Source organism: Carettochelys insculpta, chromosome 12, assembly GCF_033958435.1.
Source record: "Carettochelys insculpta isolate YL-2023 chromosome 12, ASM3395843v1, whole genome shotgun sequence".
Taxonomy (NCBI): Eukaryota; Metazoa; Chordata; order Testudines; family Carettochelyidae; genus Carettochelys; species Carettochelys insculpta.
The window spans coordinates 21881230-21905191 of NC_134148.1; the positions used below are offsets into that span (position 1 = coordinate 21881230).

General features: G+C 42.2%; 1 protein-coding gene across 1 annotated transcript in view; it reads left to right on the forward strand.

Moving 5' to 3' along the window:
- Positions 1–23962, forward strand: part of MYO5A (myosin VA) — a 185887-nt gene that overhangs the window by 10152 nt on the left and 151773 nt on the right. The window lies entirely within an intron of this gene.

The window sequence follows — 23962 nt, forward strand, 5'->3', positions numbered from 1 at the left end:
ACAAGTTACGTGTGTTTTTGCTGCAGCAACTCTGTAATGTTCACCAGACGGAATTAGGTAATTAATTAGTAATTTTAGTTTATATAAATCCTTGTTTTCTAGTTGACAAGTTATTGTCCCTATACAAGTATAAATAAGAGTCAATACTGATCTTACCACTATGTAATGTTCCAAGTTAAGGGGGTGGAGGAGCAAATGGAATGTGGGGAGCAAATCAGGCAAATTCCGTGGTTTTCAAATCTCTAACTGTGGCCATGTGTTTACAAACATCATCTGTCTCCATGTACATTTCTAATAGTGCTGTGGAATAATTTTTGCTAATAAAAGTTACACACTATTAAAACACTATTCCAATGTGTGGTGTCCTGCTTCCTTCCGTATATTTCACCATCTTTAGGTGTTAGTACAGTTGACTTCTGCAGAAAGTCAGAGGTGACAGTAATGGCATATATAGACAGCATGATTGTCCCTGCATGTGGGAAATAATGCAAAACTGACAGTTATAACCTGTAAAGAATAGGCTTCCCCACAGGGCTAGCTATTCCCCTATGGCTTTTAGACTTTTTTTGAGGGAGGGTTGGTTGAGGGGGGCGTGTGCCAGGGTAGCTTCTTCCATAGACTGAAGAGGTGCCAGTGATTTCATAACTGATTTAACGAGACAGTGATGAAACATGATGTAGTGTGTGTTCTCTTTATAATTTACAAAACCTAATGTTAACAGTGCTGTTTGCGTCCTTGTTTATGTGCTGAGCACTGGTACCTAACAGGAACAAAGGCATGTGTGTAAGCAGTTCACCTGGAGAAGCAAAATGTGGCCAACCAAGTGCTCTGGCTGGTATGTCAACATATAGTCAGGAGATATACATTCCTTGCAGAGTTATGAATTCTGTAGTGTTTTTTGTTCCATCCCTTAATCTTTTGGGCTGCATCTACGCTAGCAAGTTCTTTTGGAAAATCAGGCCCTTTTTTGAAAGAACCCACGGAGAGGCCAAACACAAAATGAGTTCTTTCGATCCGAAATTGAAAGAATGAGGCTCTTCTTCCAGAAGCTCTTTTCTGCTCCCAGATCAGGGAGAGCACCTCCTTCCGAAAGCTTCTTTTGGAAAAAACATGTGCAGATGCTCCAGGGGCCCTTTTTTCAAAAGAGCAGTCCTCATGGTGCCAGATTTTTCGATCCCTGGGGATGCACTCTTTCGAAAGATCTTAGGGAAGATCATCTTTCAAAAGAGAGCTGTAGTGCAGACGCGGCCTTGTTGTCTTGGGATTCTTTCCTGTGCTGAATGGCACTAACAGCAGTATTTGAACCAGTTTCTCAGTGAACCACAAAAGCTGGAACTCTCCTGATTAGTGAGTGGTTTGTCTTATGTCTGTGCTTGCGAGGGGCAGACTATGAACTCCAGATTTACTTTATTTTTTGTTGTTTGTTTGTTTGTTTGTATTTTTGGAAAAAAAGTTGGAGGTTACCTTAAATGAAGTCCTGCAAATATTCTGTCTGGGATAGTGTTTGTTGTAAGCAGTATACCACTTCATGTTTGTGGGATCGGACAACTTTTTGATTGATTCTACTGGTTTCACATTGAAGCTGCACCCAATATGGAACCTGGCATGTGTATTTGGGTTCTTAGGACTTTACTGAATGTTCATTGAAGTTAATAGCAAAGCTCCTATTGACTCTGACTATGCAGGATTGGGTCTTAGGCCCAACAGCAGCAATGATATGTACTTAAGGTTCTTTGATTTCCAGCTCTTTGAACATATACCTTATTCTCAGGGTATTCGTTGGCATTTCTTAGGCCAAGGGGGAGGGATAGCTCAGTGGTTTGCGTATTGGCCTCATAAATCAAGAGCTGTGAGTTCAGTCCTTGGGGGGAGCTATTTAGGGATGTGGGGCAAATAACTTAAAAGAAGGAATTATCCTTGAGGGAAGGACAGCTCAGTAGTATGAGCATTGGCCTGCTAAACCCAGGGTTGTGAGTTCAATCCTTGAGGGGCCCATTTAGGAATCTGGGGCAAATAGATTTAAAAAAAAGGATGGTGCTTGGTGCTGCCAAGAGGGGAGGGGACTGGACTCAATGACCTCCTAATGTCCCTGCCAGCTCTATGAGATGTGTATCTCCAAATTATCCTGCAAAGACTTCAGCATGTGCTTAACTCAATTCACAGTGAGCACTTTGTTCATATCAGTGGGAGTAATTGCAGCACATACATTTAAGTATGCATGTAAGGATCAGGGCCTGAATATGTGTTTCATTTAATTTTATGGGGATAACTATGGCCCTATTTCACCCCCAAAATAATTTACCTGAGAAACAAATGAAAATAGATGCTAGGGTGGTTCCTTGAAAAATCCTTAGTGGTGAGTGTGGTGTCTAATTTTTCCAGACAGCATGTTGTGTCAATCGCATAATTAATGGCTCAGCTGCTGTTAACACAGAGCAGTCTTTGAATTCCACTCAGTGCACATCCTTGTGTGGCGCAGGCTGAATCAGCACTTTGTGGCTTAGTAACTTGCTAGTGCAAGAACATCCAGAGCTTTTGGGTTGGAGAACTTGTTGCATCTACATGCTTGAGGCACAGGAGGAACCTCTTACCTGGCTTTTTGCTAAGGCCTTTCAGCTGGAAAAATATTTAATCTTTGTGTGTTCTCATTTGCACCCACCATTTAGTGTTATTGCTGTTTCTTGCCATGTCTGTGTAATGCAATCAGGAGATGAGAGGATTGGAGGTGGCCTGAGTCTCAAACAAAGCAAGTAGCTGTTTAGGGTCCTGTAGTCAACAAGCGGAGTGTATTTTGTGCTGTAATTGCACCGCACACACAGACCTTAGGCTAGGTTTTCATATAGCCGGCAAGGGGTTGGCTCTATTATATGTCTACAGACTACACATCCAGAACAGAAATTCCTATCTGAGGACACATACTTTGTAAAGTTAGTTCTGGAGAGGATTAATTTGGCTAATCCCTAGGGATAGGCAGGGCAGTTAGCAGAAGCTGCAGTAACATATCGTGTGACTGGCCAACAGTGCAGGTGTCACTTACTGTCCCAAGCTAATCAGAGAAAGAAAGGCAATCTAAGCAAAATTTTGTAGTAATAATAGTCAAGTCTTGATGCATGGGCTCCAGCTCCTTTGAGTTTATTAGAGGAGGAAATAAGACAGTAACATGAGGGCCAAGTATCGGTGAGAAAATGGGAGCAATATCTAGTGGTTAAATCAGGAGATTAGTAGTCAAGACTCGTCCTGAATTCTGTTATCAATTTATTTGCTGTGTTACCCTGGGCAAGTCATTTCATCTGTTTTATCTGTCTGTAAAGTGTGTGTGTGTAAAAATCAGGTGAATATTTTGAAGAATAATTATTGCTTCTGAAATGCTTTGAAACCCTTTTTTTTGGTGGGGGTGGAGGAGGTAAGCATAATAGAACTGTTTTCAAAACAGCCACCGTAACTAGCTGGTGAAATACCATCTCTGCCAGACAGTGGTAGCAAGTGTTGGAAGGACTGAAGCATGAAAGGCAATGGTGTTAGAGGAGGGAAAGTGACTCTAACTGCAGGAGTATTTTCAGGTGTGTTACTATCATGCTGTTTGGAAAAACTGTTATTAAAAAGAATGCATTAATACCTTCCTTATTTCTCCAATGTTACTTATCAAGTCTCTCACTTTCAGTTGGCTTGTAACTGTCCTTATTTTCCCCACTTCCACCCTCCAAAGTAGTGGCCTAACCTGCAGATGTGGCTAGCACTAATTAATTGAGATTGAACATGGAAAATTAGAGCTGCTTCAGAAGGAAATGGAGAGATATCGATGTGATATACTTGGACTGGCAGAGATGCATTGGACGGGATCAGGAGAGATAAGAGGTTGCGAAGTCATTTGGTCAGGAAACGAAACGAAACATGAAGCAGGAGTTGGATTCCTTCTTAGTAAAACAGCTGGAAGAGCATTATTAGGATACAAACCGGTGAGTGCAAGAATGATGGTTGCACGATTTGAAGTAAAACTGTTCAACATCTCAGTCATTCAGGTGTATGCACCCACGTCAGAGAGTCCGGAGGAAGAGATTGAGCTATTTTATAAAGACTTTACAAAGACGGTGGAGGAGATACCAAAGAAAGATTTGTTGATCATCGGAGGAGATTGGAATGAGAAGGTTGGAACAGATAATGAAGGTTGGGAGAGAATCATGGGAAGGTTTGGATGTGGAGAAAGAAACAAATGAGGTGAGAAACTGTTAGAGTTTGCTACAGAGTATGAGATGGTGATTTGCAACATGAGATTCCAACAAAAGGACTGTAGGAAGTGGACGTGGCGATCGAATGATGGGAAGTCCAAGAACATGATAGATATGATTTTGATAAGAAGAAGATGGATAACATCAGTACAGCAGTGCTGAACTTTCCAAGGAGTGGATATAGACTCAGACCACAGTCTAGTGATCACAAACATTAAGATAAAACGTAAAAGAAAATGTAAGATGCAGTTTAAGAAAAGAAGAGATGTGGCGAGGCTATGTGAGGAAGAAACAGGGAATGCATACAGAACAGTGCTCGAAGAGAAGATTAAGAATATCGCCACAGAGAAGGACCTAGGTAAGAGAGTCGCAGGGCTAGCCATTGCTATAGAAGAGGCAATTGAGCAGACTGTTCCAGAAGAAGAAAAGATCGACAAGAAGTGGATTACCCAGAAGACACTGCAGATGGTTCAAGAGAAAAGAGCGTTGAAGATCAGAAGAGATGTTTCTGAGATGGCAGAACAGCAATATAGGGTGAAATGCAGTGAGGTAAGGAAAGCAGCCAGAAAGGATAAGGACGAATGGTTAGAGGAGCAATGTGAAGATATTGAGAGGTATTACGGCGAATGTAAGACCAGGGAGGTGTATAAGACAATTTGGAATATTAATCGGAAATGGCAACCGAAGCAGATGGCGATCAAAGATGAGAACAAAGAAGTGCTCATGAACAGGGAGAAGATTGTGCAGCGATGGACAAGATATTGCTCCGATCTACACAAAGCATAGTTGGACCCGAGTGTCTCAGAGAGACTGATTGAAGAATTGAAAGAGATATCTCCCCCGAGCATCGAGAGCGAGACGGATATTTCAAAGGAGGAAGTAGAAAAAGCAGTGAAATGACTAAAGAACAACAAGAGCCCTGGAAATGATAAGATCACAGGAGAGATGATCAAATATGGTGGAGAAAGCATGATTCAGGAAATACACCGACTTTGTAATATAGCATGGAAATAAGGGAAGGCACCTAAGGAATGGACAAGATCTGTGCTAGTGACAATACCCAAGAAAGGAAGTACATTGGAGTGCAAGAACTACAGAACGATTGCCCCAACGAGTCATCTAGGTAAGGTGCTGATGATGATACTGACTGAGAGATTAAGACTGCAGATAGAAGAACATTATAACAGACGAGCAAGCAGGGTCAGAAAAGATAGAAGTACCATACAGCAGATATTGGCACTAAGACTTATAGTGGGGAAAGCTCAACGAAAGAAAAAAAAAACATACGCACTTGCTTTGTCGATTTTTTTTCAAAGCCATTTGACAGTACAGATGAGAGAGTGACTTGGGCGGTGTTGGAGTCATGTGGAGTGGATAGCAGACTAATATGGTTGTTGAAAGATATCAATGATAATGCGGAGGCAGCAGTGAGAACATGTGGGGAGCTGGGAAGTTGGTTTAAAACAAGTAGAGGTACGAGACAAGGAGATCCAATATCGCTAAGTATCTTCATCGCACATCTGGAGAGAGCGATTGACAAGATCAAGGAAGAGATAGAAAGGATATCTGTGCATGGTAAAAGCATTAACGATTTGAGGTTCGCAGATGATATAGTTATCATTGAGGAAGATGAGGAGAAGCTAGCAAAAATGGTGCTGGTGTTAAACGAAGAAGGGAAGCAGTATGGACTGATTATGAACATCGATAAAAACAATGGTATTTGGAGATAAAGAAATAGGAAGGAAGATCAGTGTGGATGGTATTCAACTAGACAATGTAGAGAAGCTCACATATCTGGGGAGCAACATAACATACGATCTAGACTGTAAGAAGGAAATACCAACTAGAAAAGCGAAAGCAAGAGCGAGTTTGAAGACAATGGATAAGATCTGGAAAAGCAAAGCAATTAGCTTAAGAACGAAGCTGGGTGTCTTGAAAATGTGTGTATTCAGCAGCATGTTGTACAAATGTGAGACATAGGCGATAATGAAAAATTTGAAAAGAAGAATATTGGCGTTCAAAAGGAGTTGTTATAGAAAGATTCTGAGAATAGGATGGATGCAGAAGGTCACCAATGAGGAATTATATAGGAAAATACAGCCAAAAGAGAACCTGCTGCAGAAGGTTATAAAACGGAAGCTACAACTATTTGGACACATTTGCAGAATGAACGATGAACGAAAAGCAAGAACATAAGAACATAAGAATGGCCATACTGGGTCAGACCAAAGGTCCATCAAGCCCAGCATCCCATCTGCCGACGGTGGCCAATGCCAGGTGCCCCAGAGAAGGAGAACAGAAGACAATGATCAAGTGATTTATCTCCTGCCATCCATCTCCTGCCCTTGTTATGAAGGCTAGGGCACCATACTTTATCCCTGTCTAATAGCCATTTATGGACCTAACCTGCAAAAATTTATCAAGCTCTTTTTTAAACCCTAATAGAGTCCTGGCCTTCACAGCCTCCTCGGGCAAGGAGTTCCACAGGTTGACTGTGCGCTGTGTGAAGAAAAATTTCCTTTTATTAGTTTTGAACCTACTACCCATCAATTTCATTTGGTGTCCCCTAGTTCTTGTATTATGGGAAAAGGTAAATAATTTTTCTATATTCACTTTCTCCACACCATTCATGATTTTATATACCTCTATCATATCGCCCCTCAATCGCCTTTTTTCCAAACTGAAAAGTCCCAGTCTCTCTAGCCTCTCCCCATATGGGACCCTTTCCAAGCCCCTAATCATCTTAGTCGCCCTTTTCTGAACCTTTTCTAATGCCAATATATCTTTTTTGAGGTGAGGAGACCACATCTGCACGCAGTACTCGAGATGTGGGCGTACCATAGTTTTATATAGGGGAAGTATGATATCTTTTGTCTTATTATCGATCCCTTTTTTAATAATTCCTAACATCCTATTTGCCTTACTAACTGCCGCTGCACACTGCGTGGATGTCTTCAGAGAACTATCCACTATAACTCCAAGATCCCTTTCCTGATCTGTCGTAGCTAAATTTGACCCCATCATGTAGTACGTGTAATTTGGGTTATTTTTTCCAACATGCATTACCTTACACTTACCCACATTAAATTTCATTTGCCATTTTGCTGCCCAATCACTCAGTTTGCTGAGATCTTTTTGTAGTTCTTCACAATCCCTTTTGCTTTTGACTGTCCTGAACAACTTGGTGTCATCTGCAAACTTTGCCACCTCACTGCTTACCTCATTTTCTAGATCATTGATGAACAAGTTGAACAGGATCGGCCCCAGGACTGAGCCCTGGGGAACACCACTAGTTACCCCCCTCCATTGTGAAAATTTACCATTTATTCCAACCCTTTGTTTTCTGTCTTTTAACCAATTCCCGATCCATGAAAGGACCTTTCCTCCTATCCCATGACCCCCTAATTTACATAAAAGCCTTTGGTGTGGGACCGTGTCAAAGGCTTTCTGGAAATCTAGGTATATTATGTCCACTGGGTGCCCCTTGTCCGCATGTTTATTAACCCCTTCAAAGAATTCTAATAGATTAGACAGACATGACTTCCCTCTGCAGAAACCATGCTGACTTTTGCCCAACAATTCGTGCTCTAGTATTTGACATAATGGATGGTTCGAATAGAAGAGGCAGACCCCACAGAGAACGGGTAGATGATGTAGTAGATTGGTGCGGAGCTAGTCTACAGAAACTAAGCCACTCTGAACTGGATAGGGAAAGATGGAAGGAAATAGTGAGAGAGTCCTCAGACACCAACGGGCGCTGAGCCCAGAGTTATTGATGATGATGATGATGAACATGGATTACCACAAATAATTAACAAGAGGAGTGGCTTATTGAGTTAGCTCAGAGAGGTATGTGGTATAAGCACAATTGATACAATTGAGACCCTTCTAAACTACGTATTCACTAGATTGGAAGATAATCTGTACAGTAAACCCTCAAAATGTGCAACTCAAAATTCTGCTCCCCAGGCCCCAGTTCAATCCCCCCAACCCCCTGCAGCCCGGGTTCAACCCCGCCACAGCCCCAGTTCACTATTCCTTGTGTGCAGCTCTGTCTCAGCACACGGGCCCCAGTTCAACCCCTTCTCCCCACCCAGCCCTGGTTCAAACCCCACCCACCCTCGTGCGGCTCTGTCTCAAACCCCCCCCCACGCACAGCTCCTGTTAACTTCCCCCCCATGCGGCTCTGCCTCACCATCCCCCTGCATGGCTCCAGCTCAACTCTACCCTCCCCGTCTCCCCTGCAGCCCTAACCTACCCCAGGCTTAACCCCTTCTGCCCCCTCCCATGGCCCCAAACCCACTGCCAGGCTTAACCATCCCCGACTGCCCACCCTAAGCCCACGACTTACCTTTCAAAAGGAGCTCTAGGTGCTCCTGCTGCTTCCCCAGCTGCAGAATGTGCCTTCCGCAGTGGAAAAAACTGCATCTTGACTTACGCAGAATTTGAATTATGCGAGGGCGTGTGGGAATGCAACCCTCGCATAACTTGAGGGACTTACAAATTTTGTATTTCAAAATTAAAAGCAAAATGGAAGTGATGTTTCTGTGTTTCTCTTACCTTGCCTTAGTCTTTAGGAGAACAAGTAAGAGGGGAAATATAACTTGGATTGTCAATTTCCCAATATTATTCGTGTTTTCTGTGTAGTTAAATAAAAACTGCATATTTGTAATTAGTGTAATTTTAAATAGGGAAAAGTGTATCAGGCATATTTGCTGTAAAATTTCAGGGATTTGCATATGGGTTCCTTATTCAAAATGGATCAGACAAATAAATCATTCATTGCTACTGGAATTACTTATGTTTTGCAGTTTCTCCATTTGATTATCACAAGGCAGTGGGTTCTGCCGTTATTTTTAGTGACTTAAACAAAAACACACTCACTCTTTGTGCCTCTGAAGAAATAAGCTAAAATATTATGAATCAATTTAACAATGAGGGAATTCATTGCTCCAGCCTGCCCTGTCACAGGTTTTCCTTGCAGATTTTCATGGGTTATTAATGCATAGCTTAAAGAGATCATCTTAGTTGTTGTGCTGCAGAGGTAAGAGAGAGAAGCTGGGACTGGCCTAGGTGCTACTGTAGACCAAGTGCAAACAACGTGGAAATATTCTTCACTCAGAGGAAATCTGTTTCATGTGTAATGGAAACTACCACTGACTTGCAAGATGCTAGAAACTTGTACCACCAGAGGTACTGGGTGATGGTAGATGGTTTAGACTATATGTATGTTAAAGTAAGTGTAATATGTTGACTTTTTTCATGTTCTTGTTTTTAACACAGCTGAAACCTTTTGACATGGATATCCAGTCTTTGTTTGTAACCAGGTTTACTGTAAGTTTAGTTGTGATTTGATCCACATGCGTAATGGGAAGATTCTTCCAAACATGCCAGATGATGGTTTCATGGTTTGGGACGGGGTCTCTCTCTTTTTCATTTCTTTTTAAATCTCTTATAGTTTTTCAGTCTGTGCATAATATTTTATGGTCTGTTAATTATAATGGGATTCATTCACAGCAGTCTCAGATATTGGAAAGCAAAGCAGTATTGACTGGGTGATCGTAACTGAATATACTGTATTTGTGAGGAAAAGGAATAGAATAATTTAGTGAACATGGCACTGAACGAAATGCATGAGGAATCCACACAGATGTATACTTTTTTGTGTGTTAATAGTCACTTCTAATGTGCATGTGAAGCTCTAAGACGTTATTGCTACTCTCCCTATTCTATAAGACCCTTGAAGATTCTGTGGGCTAGAATCTGATTCTAGGGTATGTTAGTGTAAACTGGGGTAGCTCCATTCATTAGCAGTGAAATTTAGCTAAAGTTTAGTTAAACAAGATACTAGTGGAGTATGTGCTCTTGGATGCAGCAGTGAAATGTATAACTAAGCATATTTTGGTCCCGTACGGATTCATCAAGGTGCGGAGCTCATAAGATCATAGGAGACCAAAAAAAAAAAAAAAAAGTAACTTAAGCAGAATGGAGGTGTATGTGGAAAAAGTCCTACAGCAAATAGGTGGGGAGCTCTGGCTCCATAAGGTTCCTTCAGGTAACCCTGCCAAAGTAACTCCTTCCTTTACCAGCGGGCTGCTTTTATAAGATTGCCTTATGTTTCTCATTGTGTCTGACTGGGCCATGTGCCCTAACCTTGCTTTACAGCTCTACCCTCCACACTGTCTGGAGATCTCGATGTGGATTTAACGCTGCCTGATGGTATTCAGGAGAGGCCCTTGCAATCTATGACAGGATGCAAACGCATTTGGCGTCTCCGGGCACACAGGGTTCATGCATCTTCTAGAGATGTAATTGAGTATCTGGGTACACAACTAACCAATAAGCATCTGCTTATCAGTTGGTGCTACTGGTTACTCACAGTTCCTCCCCCAAGTAAACAGGGAGTGGCTGGCTCAGTGTCTATCCCTGCTTGCACTGGGATCAGGCAGTTTCTCCAGCTCTTGCTCTGCATTTAAAAGGCTGAGCTGGCACATGGGCTGACTCAGCTTCTGTCCCTGATGTGTGGATTGACTCCTCCTTGTTGGGGATCGGAAAAATGCCCAATCCTCATGGTGGAGACAGAAGCTGAGCCAGACTATGTGCTGGTTCAGACTTTTAAATGCAGAGCATTCGGGTGGGATGGTGGGGCAGTTAACCAAATAACCTACAGAAATTTTAGCAGTTACATGGTTACCAGATTACTCGGTCTTTAATATCCCTAGTAGTATCTTCAGGGGAAGGGCAGCGAGACTGAATCAGTTTTTGTCCTACACTTATCTTTATGTACCAGTGCAAAGGGGTCAACAGATTAAAATAAACTAGGCAAAAATTGGCAGCTCAAATGAATGGCATACTATTGAAAGAATTAGTACTTGGGAGCAGAAAGATCGATATGGAGTATGGAAAAGAACAATGGGGAGAAGATCCTCAGCATGTTATGTGCATTGCACAAGTACAGGTGATATGTGTCTTTCCGTGTCCTCTGACCCTATGTTGTAAAACTTAGTTCTCGGGTTTACCAAGATGAGTAGAGCATGCACCAGCACGTGTTTTATGAAACTCTAAACAAGCTGTTCCTCCTTGACTCAGAATTTAGTATGTCACAGGCGGCTGTGCCTTAGTATTCTGAATTGATACTATCTGTTAGTTGCTGTAATTGAGCTTCACTGTGTGGCTTTGCTGTTTTTTTGTTTGTTTTTTTTTTTTTAAGTGTTCACTGCTCTTCTCAGGAGTCCAACAGCAACTTTGCGCAGCTCTCAAATTGAAGTAATTTAATAACCAGGGTTTGCTGCACTGTTATTTTTCCCTGGGACTTCAGTAATCTATTTTGCATAACACGATACACATACATTTGTGTTTTATTACAGTAAAATCTGTAATAAGTGTAATACTGTAATGAGTGTTTTCTCTGAGTAAAAAAGGAGGGAAGCCCGAAGGATTTACTCCCAAGTTTGTAAAAAGATGTTTAGGAAAGAGCTATCTTTTTTGGGTTTTCTAACTATAAAGTTATCCTGATATAAAAAGCAACAGTTTGTTACATGGGTACATTTTACAGGTAATTTTTTATTATAAGTGTTTTAACCCTAACAGATCATTTATCTGTTTTTCATATTACAGGTGATTTAAAAAGATTAATGAATTTAGCCTCCAATACTCTGCAGTATTGATTATCAGTTGCTGCTCCAAGTTTCACATAATTTCCTTGAATAGCTTCAGTTTCTCAATTCTAATGCTATAGTACACTGTGGTCCAGTGTGATCACTAAAACCCTTTATTTTCTCTTCCTGTCTTGTTAAATGCCGGAAGTGCCAACTAATCCCATTAGGGCACTGCAGATGGTCTCAGTGCTAAATCAGTAACACTCATACAAAAAAAGTGATTTCCCCTTTCTCTTTCTGTGAACCAAGGATAACAAACAGATTCATTCACCACTGTCTAGGGCTAGGTTCTCCACGCCACCCCCTCTCCAATCTGGAAGTATCTGTGAGGAGGACATAGGCTCGTAACTGTTGGCAGAATGAGTCAGTTCAGTTATCTCATCAGCCTTTCCCAAATAGGTGAACCTAAAAGCTTTTTTGAAGGGGAAAAGGGAGAGGAATTAAGAGTCAAAGTGAGTCATAGAATTTGAGAAGATGGGAGTTATGGTAGGGAGGAGTCCATTTAATTTTTATATTTAACGTGTTTTAAGTCAGTGCCTTTCACTTCTGCACAAAGACCTGATTTTGGAGGTTCTGTATTTCCCCTGCAAGAATCCATGACACTGCAAACAGCTAAACCAGAGAAGAGGAACACGGGCTTCTGTGATTGATGTGTTTTGATGATTAACTTGAAGTTCTCACCTTAGGATTTCGCAGCTGAGAGAGGTGTGTGATGACCCACTTCTCTTTTGCCTAGCAAGACCTGAGCTGAGGAGTCAACAGAACATGTCAAGAGTTAATTTGACTTGCAATAGGTGGTTCTAATTTGTGCCAGTTTTAGTGCCTGTGAATGGTGCTTGATTGGTAGTCTTGGACAGTGAAGTTCTTGGCATATCTACAGTAATATACCTTAACCTAGAGCCAAAGAGAGCATTTCTATTCATTCCTTGATCTCTTAGCTGAGAGCGCTATTCATGTTGCCTATTGGTAGCAGTTGTTGTGGGTATATCTTCTAATGTAAACATCAGAGTCCAGTTCTCAGAGGGCAGAATATACCACTCATGTCGTTTGGATACCAAGGAGTCCTCAAGTGGTAACGAGCTTTGGTCACTATTGACTTGACTGTGGATTTAGACAGGAGGCGTTATTTTTAATGTTTATGTATAAACATATACATTCAGTAAAACTGTGATCTATTGATCCTTAAAAAAGTTATTTCAGTTCACCTTTGTAGAAGTAATTTCTTCGGCGCTTGAAGTGAAACTATTTAAAAAAACTAACGCTGAAAGTTTTATGAAGTGCCTTTTTAAAAAAAAAAAAATATATGGTAGTGTTGGTGCTCAACCAGCTCCCCATCCCCTCCTCCCAGCCAATCCTATGGCTAGGGCTGCAGAGGTGCCATTACGCGCACAAAAAACATTGGCTTTATATATAATCCTAACAAGTTTGCCTATTTTGCTTTAAAATTGGAATATTGTATTTATGGAATTTTTCTACAGTTAGAACTGTAACGTAGTAAAATATCAGTACAGCATGAAATTTTATCTCCCTTTTGTGGTACTACTCCCATTAGCACACTGTACTTAATTAGTGTAACATACAGGGCATAGCTGTAGCTTTTTACTCCCCACCTGCCCCCATTTCCGATGATCCACACTACCTCTAACTTGTCTTCAGATCATTTAACCTTTGGTTGTGTTCTAAAGCAGACTTGTAATTCTCTATTTTCTGAGGCCATTAATATATAATTGGGTAAGTGTCCTTTGCTGTGGTGTAGACTGAAATTTAATTGTACCAGTTACTATGCGTGTGATCAATACCTGCACATTTCTTCTGTCAGGGTGCTGAAACTACCACAGATTAATTTTCTGTGGAAGGGTCCAGTATGATTATCACATTCCTTCTCACATTTGAAGTAACCTTACTGTGTGTTTATCTGTGCAGACCAAGCTACTCATATGTTTGATATAACTGTAATTGCCGTCCTTCATAGAAACTGTTCCAACCCATGATCCTTCCTTTGTGAGCTTTATAAATTGTAATTATTCTAAAAGCAAAATCTTTTCTAGATACAAATCTCTTGACCTCTAATTTATACTAAGCTTTATTGCTTGAAATGTTCTAAATTGTGTTCTACATTGCAGGGAGTGTTAAATCACTTAGAAATAATAATGTTTAACACAGCTCTCATTCCACGAACTTGTGTATGACCTGATGTTCTGTGGTGTGGTTTAATTTAAACATAGGTGAATTGGTCTGATCTCCCTTTCCAGCTGTATATTTCTGACATAGCTTTTTTTCTTGCTAGGTATATTTTATTAAACATGTTTTTTTAAAATAGGAATTACTTCGTGCAGGGGTTGGTGACCTGTGGCTCCAGAGTCACATGCGGCTCTTTCAGGAGTCAGTTGTGGCTCTGAGCTCTGCTGCCACTGACCCCTCTTGTGGCTCCCAGCCCTGCCACACTGCAGTAATGGAACTCAATTTAATTGGTTTAACAGCTGCAGGGTAGCAGGAGGGATCTGGCCATTAAAACCAATTACATTCAGTTCCGTTGTTTCAGTGCAACAGGGCAGGGAGCCACCCACGCTGCAGGTGGAGGAAGTGCGCAGGAGAGCTGGGTGGAGGGGTGGCTGAGTCTGCCCCTGCTGGAGCCATGCAGTGCTGCTGAGAAGGGAGAAGTGGTTGGGGGAGGCCTCCTGGGAGCCAAGTGCAGCTTTCCTCCCCATGCGGCCAGCACCTCCTCCCAGGGAGCATAGCACCCCCCAGCTCCTCCTTGCTCTACCGCCATGTCCCCTTCCTGTTTCCACTGGCAGCTGCTAGAGCTTGGAACTATGTTCCACAGTGCAATCTCAGTTCCCCCAGGACTCAGACCAGCTCCCTGCCTGGCCCAAGGACCTAGTGAAGCTGAGGGGAAGTGTCTGGGAAAGTTGTAGGCATTTTCTGGCCTGAGAAGTTGTGGGGTGGTTGGAGGGGTGAGGAAAAACCTGGAGAGCAGCAGGTTGGCAAGTGAGATCTGGGTTCAGTGAGCAGGTTGGAGCAGGGTGCACATCTGGAGAAGCTCCTTGGCTTGGCTGGGGATGGGGTGGGGGCTGAGTTTGGGCCTGAGAGGGATTAAGCATGGGATGAAGGGTGGGTTTGGGGGCTGAAGAGGGTAAAGCCTGGAGATTGGGAAGGGGCTTGGGGGCCCAGGGGCGTAGAGCCTGGGAATGGTTGGGGCATGGAGGGTAGATGGGAACATTGCTCCCTCCTGCTTAAGAACCTGTCCCCTATTTCTTGTCCTCATTTGCTTAGTAACTTAAACTTTCTAACTGGTACAAATCATTGTGTCTGCGCTGTTCTTAAAATAGGGGTTACAAAAAGTACGGTGTGATGTTATTTATTAAGGACTGTTTCGTAGTCACATGCATTGGGACTCTTGAAGTATTGATTTTGTAACTGAATTGGAAAAAATGGCTCTTATGGCTATTTTGGCTGCAGACCCCTGAATTAGGGTAAACTACATAAAATATCCTGTAGGAACAATGGGAATTTACAAGTAAAATTTTAAAAATATTGCCCTTTTACTAATAACATCTTATATATTTTGGATGTTTTTCTACATTTTCAAATATATTGATTTCTACTACAACACAGAATACAAAGTGTACACTGCTCACTTAATATTTTTATTGCAAATATTTTCACAGTAAAATGATAAAAAGGAAATAATATTTTTCAGTTCACCTCGTACAACTACTGCAGTGCAAGCTATTGTGACAGTGCAATTAACAAATGTACAATTTTTTTAATTACACTCAAGACTAAAACAAAGTACATCCATAACACCTATAAGTTTTTCTATTTCTTCAGCCTGTCATGAAGACGATAGAGTTTGTTTTCATTTGCAGGACGGAAAACTGCCTGATTCTTATTTACAACGTCACCTGAAAGTGAGAACAGGTGTTTGCATGGCACTTTTGGAGCATCGGTTGGTTTGGCCACCATTCCGAAGGACATGCTTCCATGCTGGTGATGTTCATTAAAATATAATGTATTTAATTAAATTTATGACTCCTGGGCGGGGGGTGGAATTGTCTGTCTCCTGTCTACCCACATTCTGCTGTATGTTATGAGTTTGTTTTAAGAACACTTTCACAGATTTGACAAAATGCAAAGAAAATACCACTGAGAAATGTCTGAAAATAGCTATGGCACTCAACCTGAGGTTTAAGAATCTGAAGTGCTGTCCAGAATCTGAGAGGGATGAGGTGGGGAGCATGCTTTGAGGTCTTAAAAGAGCACCACTTGGATGCAGAAACTACAGAACTAAACCACCAAAAAAGAAAATAAGCCTTCTGTTGGTATCATCTGACACAGATGATGAACATGAGCATGCCTCAGTTTGCTCGGCTTTGGATCATTATCAAACAGAAGCTGTAATCAGCATGGATGCATGTCCTCTGGAATGATGGTTAAAGCATGAAAGGGCAGTTACAACAGTGCTGTGTAAATACTTGTTCTCTCAGGTGACGTTGTAAACAAGGAGCAGTCAGTGTTATCTCCTGCAAATTGTAACCAAACTTGTTTATCTGAGTGATTGGCTGAACAAGAAGTAAGACTTAGTGAACCTGTAAGCTTTCAGGCAGGGGTTGTCAACACCCAGCACTCATGCACACAAGCCGCTTTCCAGCAGCACACGGTGGGAGCTCAGCCAGCTCCCACCGCAGGGCTGTGAGGCTCCCCCAGCTGGAGTCCCTGTGGCTGCAGGGCTGCCACCGAGACTTCCTGCCACCAGCAGGCTCCCAGCTGTGGGACTCCCCCAGCCACAGTGGGGTTCTGCACCCTCATTCCGCCTCCCCCAAGAGTCTTCTCACAGTCTGTGGATGTGCGAAAATGTGGGCCTCTTGTGAATAGTCGTGTTGAAGTGGCAGCTGCTGTAGCAAGGAGTTCCGCATGGAGCCTCCCCCAGGCACAGCAGGTAGGGGCAGCCATACCACTCCCCCTCCCAGTGTGTGTATTACTGCTGGTGTGAGGGGCAGCAGCAGTCAGAGCCTGCCACCTCCTGCCGCATGCTCACCACTCCCCAGCGTGCTAGGGCCATGGAGAAAGCCCCACAGGCCTCAGGGGTGGGGGAGAGGGAACGCGGAGGCAGGCTGGCCTGTGGTGCTGCCAGCCAGCTTTAAAGGTCACACTGCAGGGTGCTCTGCCTGGTGAAAGTAAACCTGCTGCTTTTCCTCCCTGGGGCCAAGTGGCCGCAGCTGGCTGTTGGAATGAGCTTGTGGCTTTGATGCTGTCCTTGACTCTGGTTAGCCCCTTTCCCCCACCGAGAAATGTGGGGAAGGCAGCATAGACATGACTTGGTACCAGCCTGTGATTTCCCCTGCACCCATGTCACTAGACTGCAATGTAGGCCAGTATTCAGTCTCTGTAAGCAGAGCAGAGAGATTTATGTGAGTTTTCAAAGACTCTGATAGGGGTTGGCATCCCCTGGTGCACAAGCCACGTCAGCTGCTTTTCAGCTGTCCCCCCAGGGCACTGTGTCCTGGGCTGGTGGGAGCTGTCTTCCTAGTGCTCTTGATCCCTGGCCCCCAGCGCTCCCCAGTGGGGGCAAGCAGCACCTGTCCCCGGCCAGCTGACCTTTGCTCTGCACCCCTGGCCACCAGTGTTTTCCACCCAGTGCTAGCAGCAACCGTCTGCCAGGGCCAGCTGGGGCACCATGCCCCTGGTCACTGGGGGTCCCTGCCTAGGGCCAGAGGTGGCTCTCTACCCGGGGTTGGCAGGAGTGCTGCTTCCTGTCCTCTGGGGCTCCCTTCCTGGGGCCAGTGGTGGCTCCCTGCCTGGGGCAGCAGCAGCTCTGCCTGCCAACCGCCAGAGCTCCCCACCAGTGATTCCCCATCTGGGCCACCAGGCTCTCTGTCAACAGCTGGTGGCAGCTACACTCTCAGCCTTTGTGGCTGGGGCTTTTTGGTTCAGTGACATCAGTGGTATTGCCAGACCAGAGAATAAAAGAGGTTCAACCTGTATTAAAATCACAGACATTCTGAGATATTTAAAAAAACCCAGCTGGGCAGAGAATTAAAGACTGAAACAGTAAAACTCTGCATCTTAATTTATTGATGAAGCTGTTGGAAGTAAGACTATTAGTGACTTTAACAAGTATCACTGGCACTTGGACCATACATAGAGGTCAAAAGGTCAGATTTTGGCACTCCACCTCGGAAAAGTTGTGGACCTCTGCTCTATGGTTTTCCGTTGAATTATTTTTGAATGCAGTTATTTTTTGTATATAAATTTATATTTGTAAGTTCAACTTTCATGATAAAGAGATTGTACTGCAGTACCCATATTAAGTGAATTGAACACGCTGTTTCATTTTTTAACCATGTAAGTTTTTGTAATCAAACAAACTTCAAGTGAATGCTGCATATTTTGTGTTCTGTGTTCTGAATAATATATGGAGATATACCTATCTTATGGAGCTGGAAAGGAGCTTGCGAAGTCATTGAGTCCAGTCCCCTGCACTCATAACTATTTAAGTTCCAGACAGATTTTTTTTTTCAAATCCATTTGCTCCAGATTCCTAAATGGCCCCTTCAAGGATTGAATTCACAACCCTGTGTTTAGCAGGGCAGTGCTCAGACCACTGAGGCATTCCTCCCCATGTAGAAAACATCCAAAAATATTTTTTTTAAATTGTTTAACAGGGCGATTTGCGTGACAGCCCTGGTAAATATCTAATTTACCAATAACCATTCATGCTGCTCTTAGAATTGTACCTTGCTTGGACAACAACTTGAACATGCTTGTCACGGTCTGACTCTCATGCAATGTGCAATGCTATACTATTTGATTTTCAAACATTGAAATGAAATATTTAATTGCAGATAACTGTTCCGATTGAATTTAAATTGAAATATTTTTATTAATATGATATAATTCTGCATTTTTATTTTCCAAAGCCCTTTCATTTTTACTTCAATTGGTTGGTGGGGACCTTAAAATTTATATTTTGCTCCTTAAGAAAAGGAAACAGATAAACAGTAACAGAGAGGGAGTTGTGCTAGTCTATATACTATCAAAACAAAAAGCAGTCAAGTAGCACTTTAAGTAGCAGGTAGCACTTTAGGTAGCAGTCAAGTAGCACCCACGTCTGTCCCATGAAATCTCACCTAATAAATTATTTTGCTAGTCTTTAAAGTGCTACTTGACTGCTTTTTGTTTTAAACAGATAAACAACGAGTGCGTGGCACAAAGCTGCAGAATGCTGTCTGTCCTCCAACATGTTTTCGCATTTGAACTTTCCTAAATTTAAGTTTTAAAACAAAACTCATTCAGAAAAGATGGAGTTATCAGTTTACTCCCTTCATCCTGAAAGTCTTCAGGAAAAATTATTACGTTTGTGAATGGTATAATCAGGATTAGTGAATATAAATAGTGATTAACATGTTATCTGCAGAGATGAAGACTGATCCTATGGATGGTATCGCCTCCAATTTTAATAGGTGTATATACAACTGTTGAGCTAAACTTATTCTGCACATAGCACTGCAGTGGAGATGGCCCTGGCTCACTTTTCATAATAAAAAGCTGAAGAACTGTCTGATAATCCTATGAAATTAGAAGCTGTGTCTAGTGCATTGCTGCTGCACTAGTAGGTCGAAACTAATACTATAAGTTTTTGATTTTGTTTTTAAAGTGTAATTTAGTCATACAACGATAATGTGGCAACAGAGATCCTTGTGCAGATGATGCTTCACTATGGACTACATGGGAGTTTTTCCATTTCTCATTCTCTCCATTTCTCCAAACAGTTTTTTGCTCTTACTTCACTTTGATTGCTGTGAACATCCTTATTGCTTAAAGATTCTTTTAGATGTGCTGTTGAGGTCTTAATTTAGTTCTCCCCTTTGTTTAAAACAGTGATTTCCTTTTCATCTATCATTGTTCATGTCATGTCTGCAATACCTTTCAAAGGCGTGTCTTGTCAGTTATGTGGCTCTCAGTCACTTTTTCTTTAGAAAATATTGCATTCTAGTTCATCAGGCAAGAAGTGGAACATAATGAAAGCATGCTATTGGTGCCACAATTAGGGCTGCATTAAGATTTGTACTTGGCAGGATTAAAATCTCTCTAATTCACTTTTTAAAAAGACTGAATTTAATCTTAAAATTTAATACACTGACTTTTATAAAGAACAACAAGAAGTCTTGTGGCACCTTATAGACGAACAGATATTTTGGAGCATAAGCTTTCATGGGCAAAGACCCGCTCTGCATCTGATGAAGCGGGTCTTTCCCCATGAAAGCTTATGCTCCAAAAGACCCGCTTCATCAAATGCAGAACGGGTCTTTGCCCATGAAAGCTTATGCTCCAAAATATCTGGTAGTCTATGCGGTGCTACAGGACTTCTTGTTGTTCTCAAAGATACAGACTAACATGGCTGTATCTGTTATAAGAAAGTTCAGTCCTTACAAATCCCATACTTCACCCACATATTATAACATCGTGAGGGTAAGACATAATTCAAATGTTCAACTTAAATACAAAATGAATTATTGTTATCTGTCATCATCCCAAACTGCTTTAGCTCTGCGTGGATAGTCAGGGAGCTATCCAATTCCACCAACTATTTCTGATTTCTTGTACTGTCAAGAAAGCCTCTTTGCCTCACCACCTCAATGGAAGATCCCAGGATCATTGGTGAGTAAGTGTGGATGGTATGGGTGGACATATGGGGTCAATAGGAATGTGATGGGAAAGTGGGTTGTGTATCCCTGGAGCAATAGGGTTCTGGTGACAGGAGGAGAAGGCAGGAGCAAGGAAGTACTAGTGTTTCTCTGTCTTCGTTATCCACAGACCTGTTATGACTTGCTGGGGAAGGGGCTGCTTGTGCTGAAAGCCACAACCAAACTGCTGAAGAAGGCTTTTCTATTAACACACGAGCGTCCCAAATTGTAGCCCTCTTTGAGCCAAGTGTGTCTGGAATGGAATTATAGATTTGCTATAGTGAAATTCCTCTCCAGCCTTGCTTCCCTCTCCACCTAAGTGCCATAGCTGATTATCTCTCCTGGCTTGCTCTTCACCACCTGCACAGCTTTCAGTCATATGCCTCTGTCATCACTGCATATACCTGTTCCTCCACATGCCCTCAGGCCCTTTCCTCATTCTAGTTTTATGTGTTGATTCCTGGCAACCTCACTAAAATGCCCAACCTTTCTTCTGAGTACATGTAAATGAGGCAGTTGATACTTTCTTCTACAAGTGTGTCTGTAGGTAATTCTTAATTAATTTAGCTAAGATCACAATTCAGGTTGTTTAATTGTAGGGGATAGGTCACATACATGGTGTTTGGTCATATACAGAACTGAAGAGAGAATTATTGAGGGGTTAGGAGTCAATTGTGCTAAGGAGTGTTTGGGGAATAAGTAGGGTCCTGCCAAATTCACAGCCATGGAAAACATGTAGCAGACTATTCGATTGGGCCTATCCTATGAAATCTAGCTGTGTTAGGAGCCTCCAAGTGTGGTGGCCTCAGCCCTGATCACCACAGCTGGGAGCTCCTACTAGTCACTGGACTCCAGCTCTGAGTCTTCTTGGCTGGGAAGGAGGGATGGGACTGCCTCTTCTCCTGCATGGCTACTTTCAGAGGGAGGGTCAGAGAAGTGGGAAGAGGAAGTCTTGTCCCCACCCTGCAACCTGTATGGGACTAATAGCTAGGTGCCCCTAGCTGGGGCACTCCCACCAGCATGGGGGACATAGGTTGCCAGTCTTTGTTGGATATATTCCTGGACGTTTGCTCACATGACACAATCTTTAACTTAAGATTAATCTTTAGTTCCTGAGGACTCCAGAATAAGCCAAGGGAGTTGGCAACCCTAGTGATCAGACTGACCTTCACCTGCAGGAAGCTCTGGGCTTCTGTCTTCAGGATCTAACTCTGAACGCAGGGTAGCAGTGAAGATGGCAATATGATGATGACCCCTCCCCACCACAACTTTGCAACCCCCCCACCACCTTCTTTTGGTTCAGGACCCTCACAGTTACAACACTATGAAATTTCAGATGTAAACATCTGCCAGTGTGAAAGTGACCAATTTTAAAACCCTCTGGCCATGAAACTGACTAAAATGGACTGTTAATTTGGTAAGTTCTTGTAATAAACATCAGAATATGATAATGATGTGCTATGCATATTGACATAGCATGTGTTTGGCTGGCTTTTATCATGATTGAGATAGTAGGAAATGCTGTAACTTGCAACTTTTGCAGGGAAGGTTATTTTAAAGAATTTGGTATGTTAAAATAAGACACTGCATCAGGGTTCCCTCTAATTTTTTCCATCCGTGTGCAGAATAATTTTATTAGGACCACCAATGCTTGTGCAGACGTGCACCACCAATAGAAACATGCTGCCAGCTCTGGGCACTCTGCTAATTGGCTGAGCAGTATTGGAATCCCTCCTAGATGGCCAAGCGCTCAGCCTAGAGGGAACACTGGACAGCATGCAGCATCTACTTTGCTATTATTTTTTCATATTACTGTCGTTCCTAGGAGCCCTAGTCTTGCATGTGCTAGGAGCTGCATTTCAGTCATGGAGGTTGAGTTCTGTAGCATTGCAGAAAGCAAGGAACCTTAGCTAAACTTTGTATTTCAATGGAAAAAATCCAGTTGTAAGAACATAAAAATGGATGAATCTGCACTAGAAATCCAGTCTGATGACTTCTCAGTCAATTTGCTAAAGCAGATGAGTTTCTGCTATCAGGATGTTGTGCAGAATCTATGGATTTCAAACACATGATTTACAAAGAAAGTACTCGAAGGCATATTTTCTTTTAATGTAATCGAGGTGGCTGAGTAAGTTCCATGAGATAGAATCTCTCAGATTCAATGTGTGGTAAACAATTTGTTTGCATGTGACTTCCTTCAGATACCACTGCAGTTGTAAAGCATGTGTGCTGCTACTGGTATCACAAGTTATGAGCAGGATAAAGGATTTCTAACAGTGGGTGCTGACTGACGTTGGTGGGTTTTATGAGATGGTAAAGCCAGTGAAGAGAAACCATGAAACAGAACTTTGTCCTTTGTTAGCTGCCTTTAGATGCCACTGCTGGGCATGACTCTTTAGAAGTTATTCTGGTGAAAAAAGTTTTTATGGATAAAATATGATCTGATGTAAAGACTGATCACAAACAAAGTAAAAATATTAATGACCTGATCCAGCAGATTAAGCAGAACGTGTAGAATTTTTTAAGGGGAAAGTTAATACGAAGTTTGTATTAAAATGTTCATGAATCTCCTCTGTTTAAAAGAAACAATGACATAACAGAAATATCAAATGTTAGCTTGGAACCCCATTGTGCCGGGCTTTGTATGTATTTGATGCAGCTCTGGGTAGGTTGGCATAAGAAAAGGTTGTTTCATAAATCGCAGGTTTTATTGAAGAGTTTGAGGACATTAAAATGTCTGTTGAGAGCCAAAATCACTGATGGTTGTATGGCAGTTATCTGTGCAGGGCAAAGCTTTTGCTGTATTGGTTGTCTAAGGCAGGTATGTTTTGGATTTTAGTGGTAACTAGGGGTAATAGCCTAGTGTGTCTTTGTAGAAAGCTTGTATTTAAAGTTCCAGTCTTGATTATAGATATTCATGTGCTGTAGCTAATTTTCCTTTATGTTGACACTGGACAATTTCTGTTTTCAATAGAGCATCTTTGCCTTTTGAACAATATTACAAACATTAAGTTGTTGTATATTCAGGTGTTGAATCGGGTATATACAAGGGGTTTTTCTTTTCATCTTATCAGCATGTGCAGACCTAGGCTCTGATCCAAGTACTCCCCTTGAGTTCAGTGTGACTTCTTAATGCTTAAACCTACGTGCTGCATAAATCTTTGAAGGCTTTTGCCTAAATGCTTTCCAGGGTATCACAGAAATAAGTCTTGCCTGACAGGTTTATGTGTGTTGCTGCTATTGGACCAACCAGACAGTCTCAGTAGCAAAATGGACACAAAGGAGACATGGGGAGTGGTAATACACACAAACATTCAGGGGAACATTTTAACCACCCTGGACATTCAGTAATGAATTTAAAAATAGTCATTCTTTTACAAAAGAATTTTAT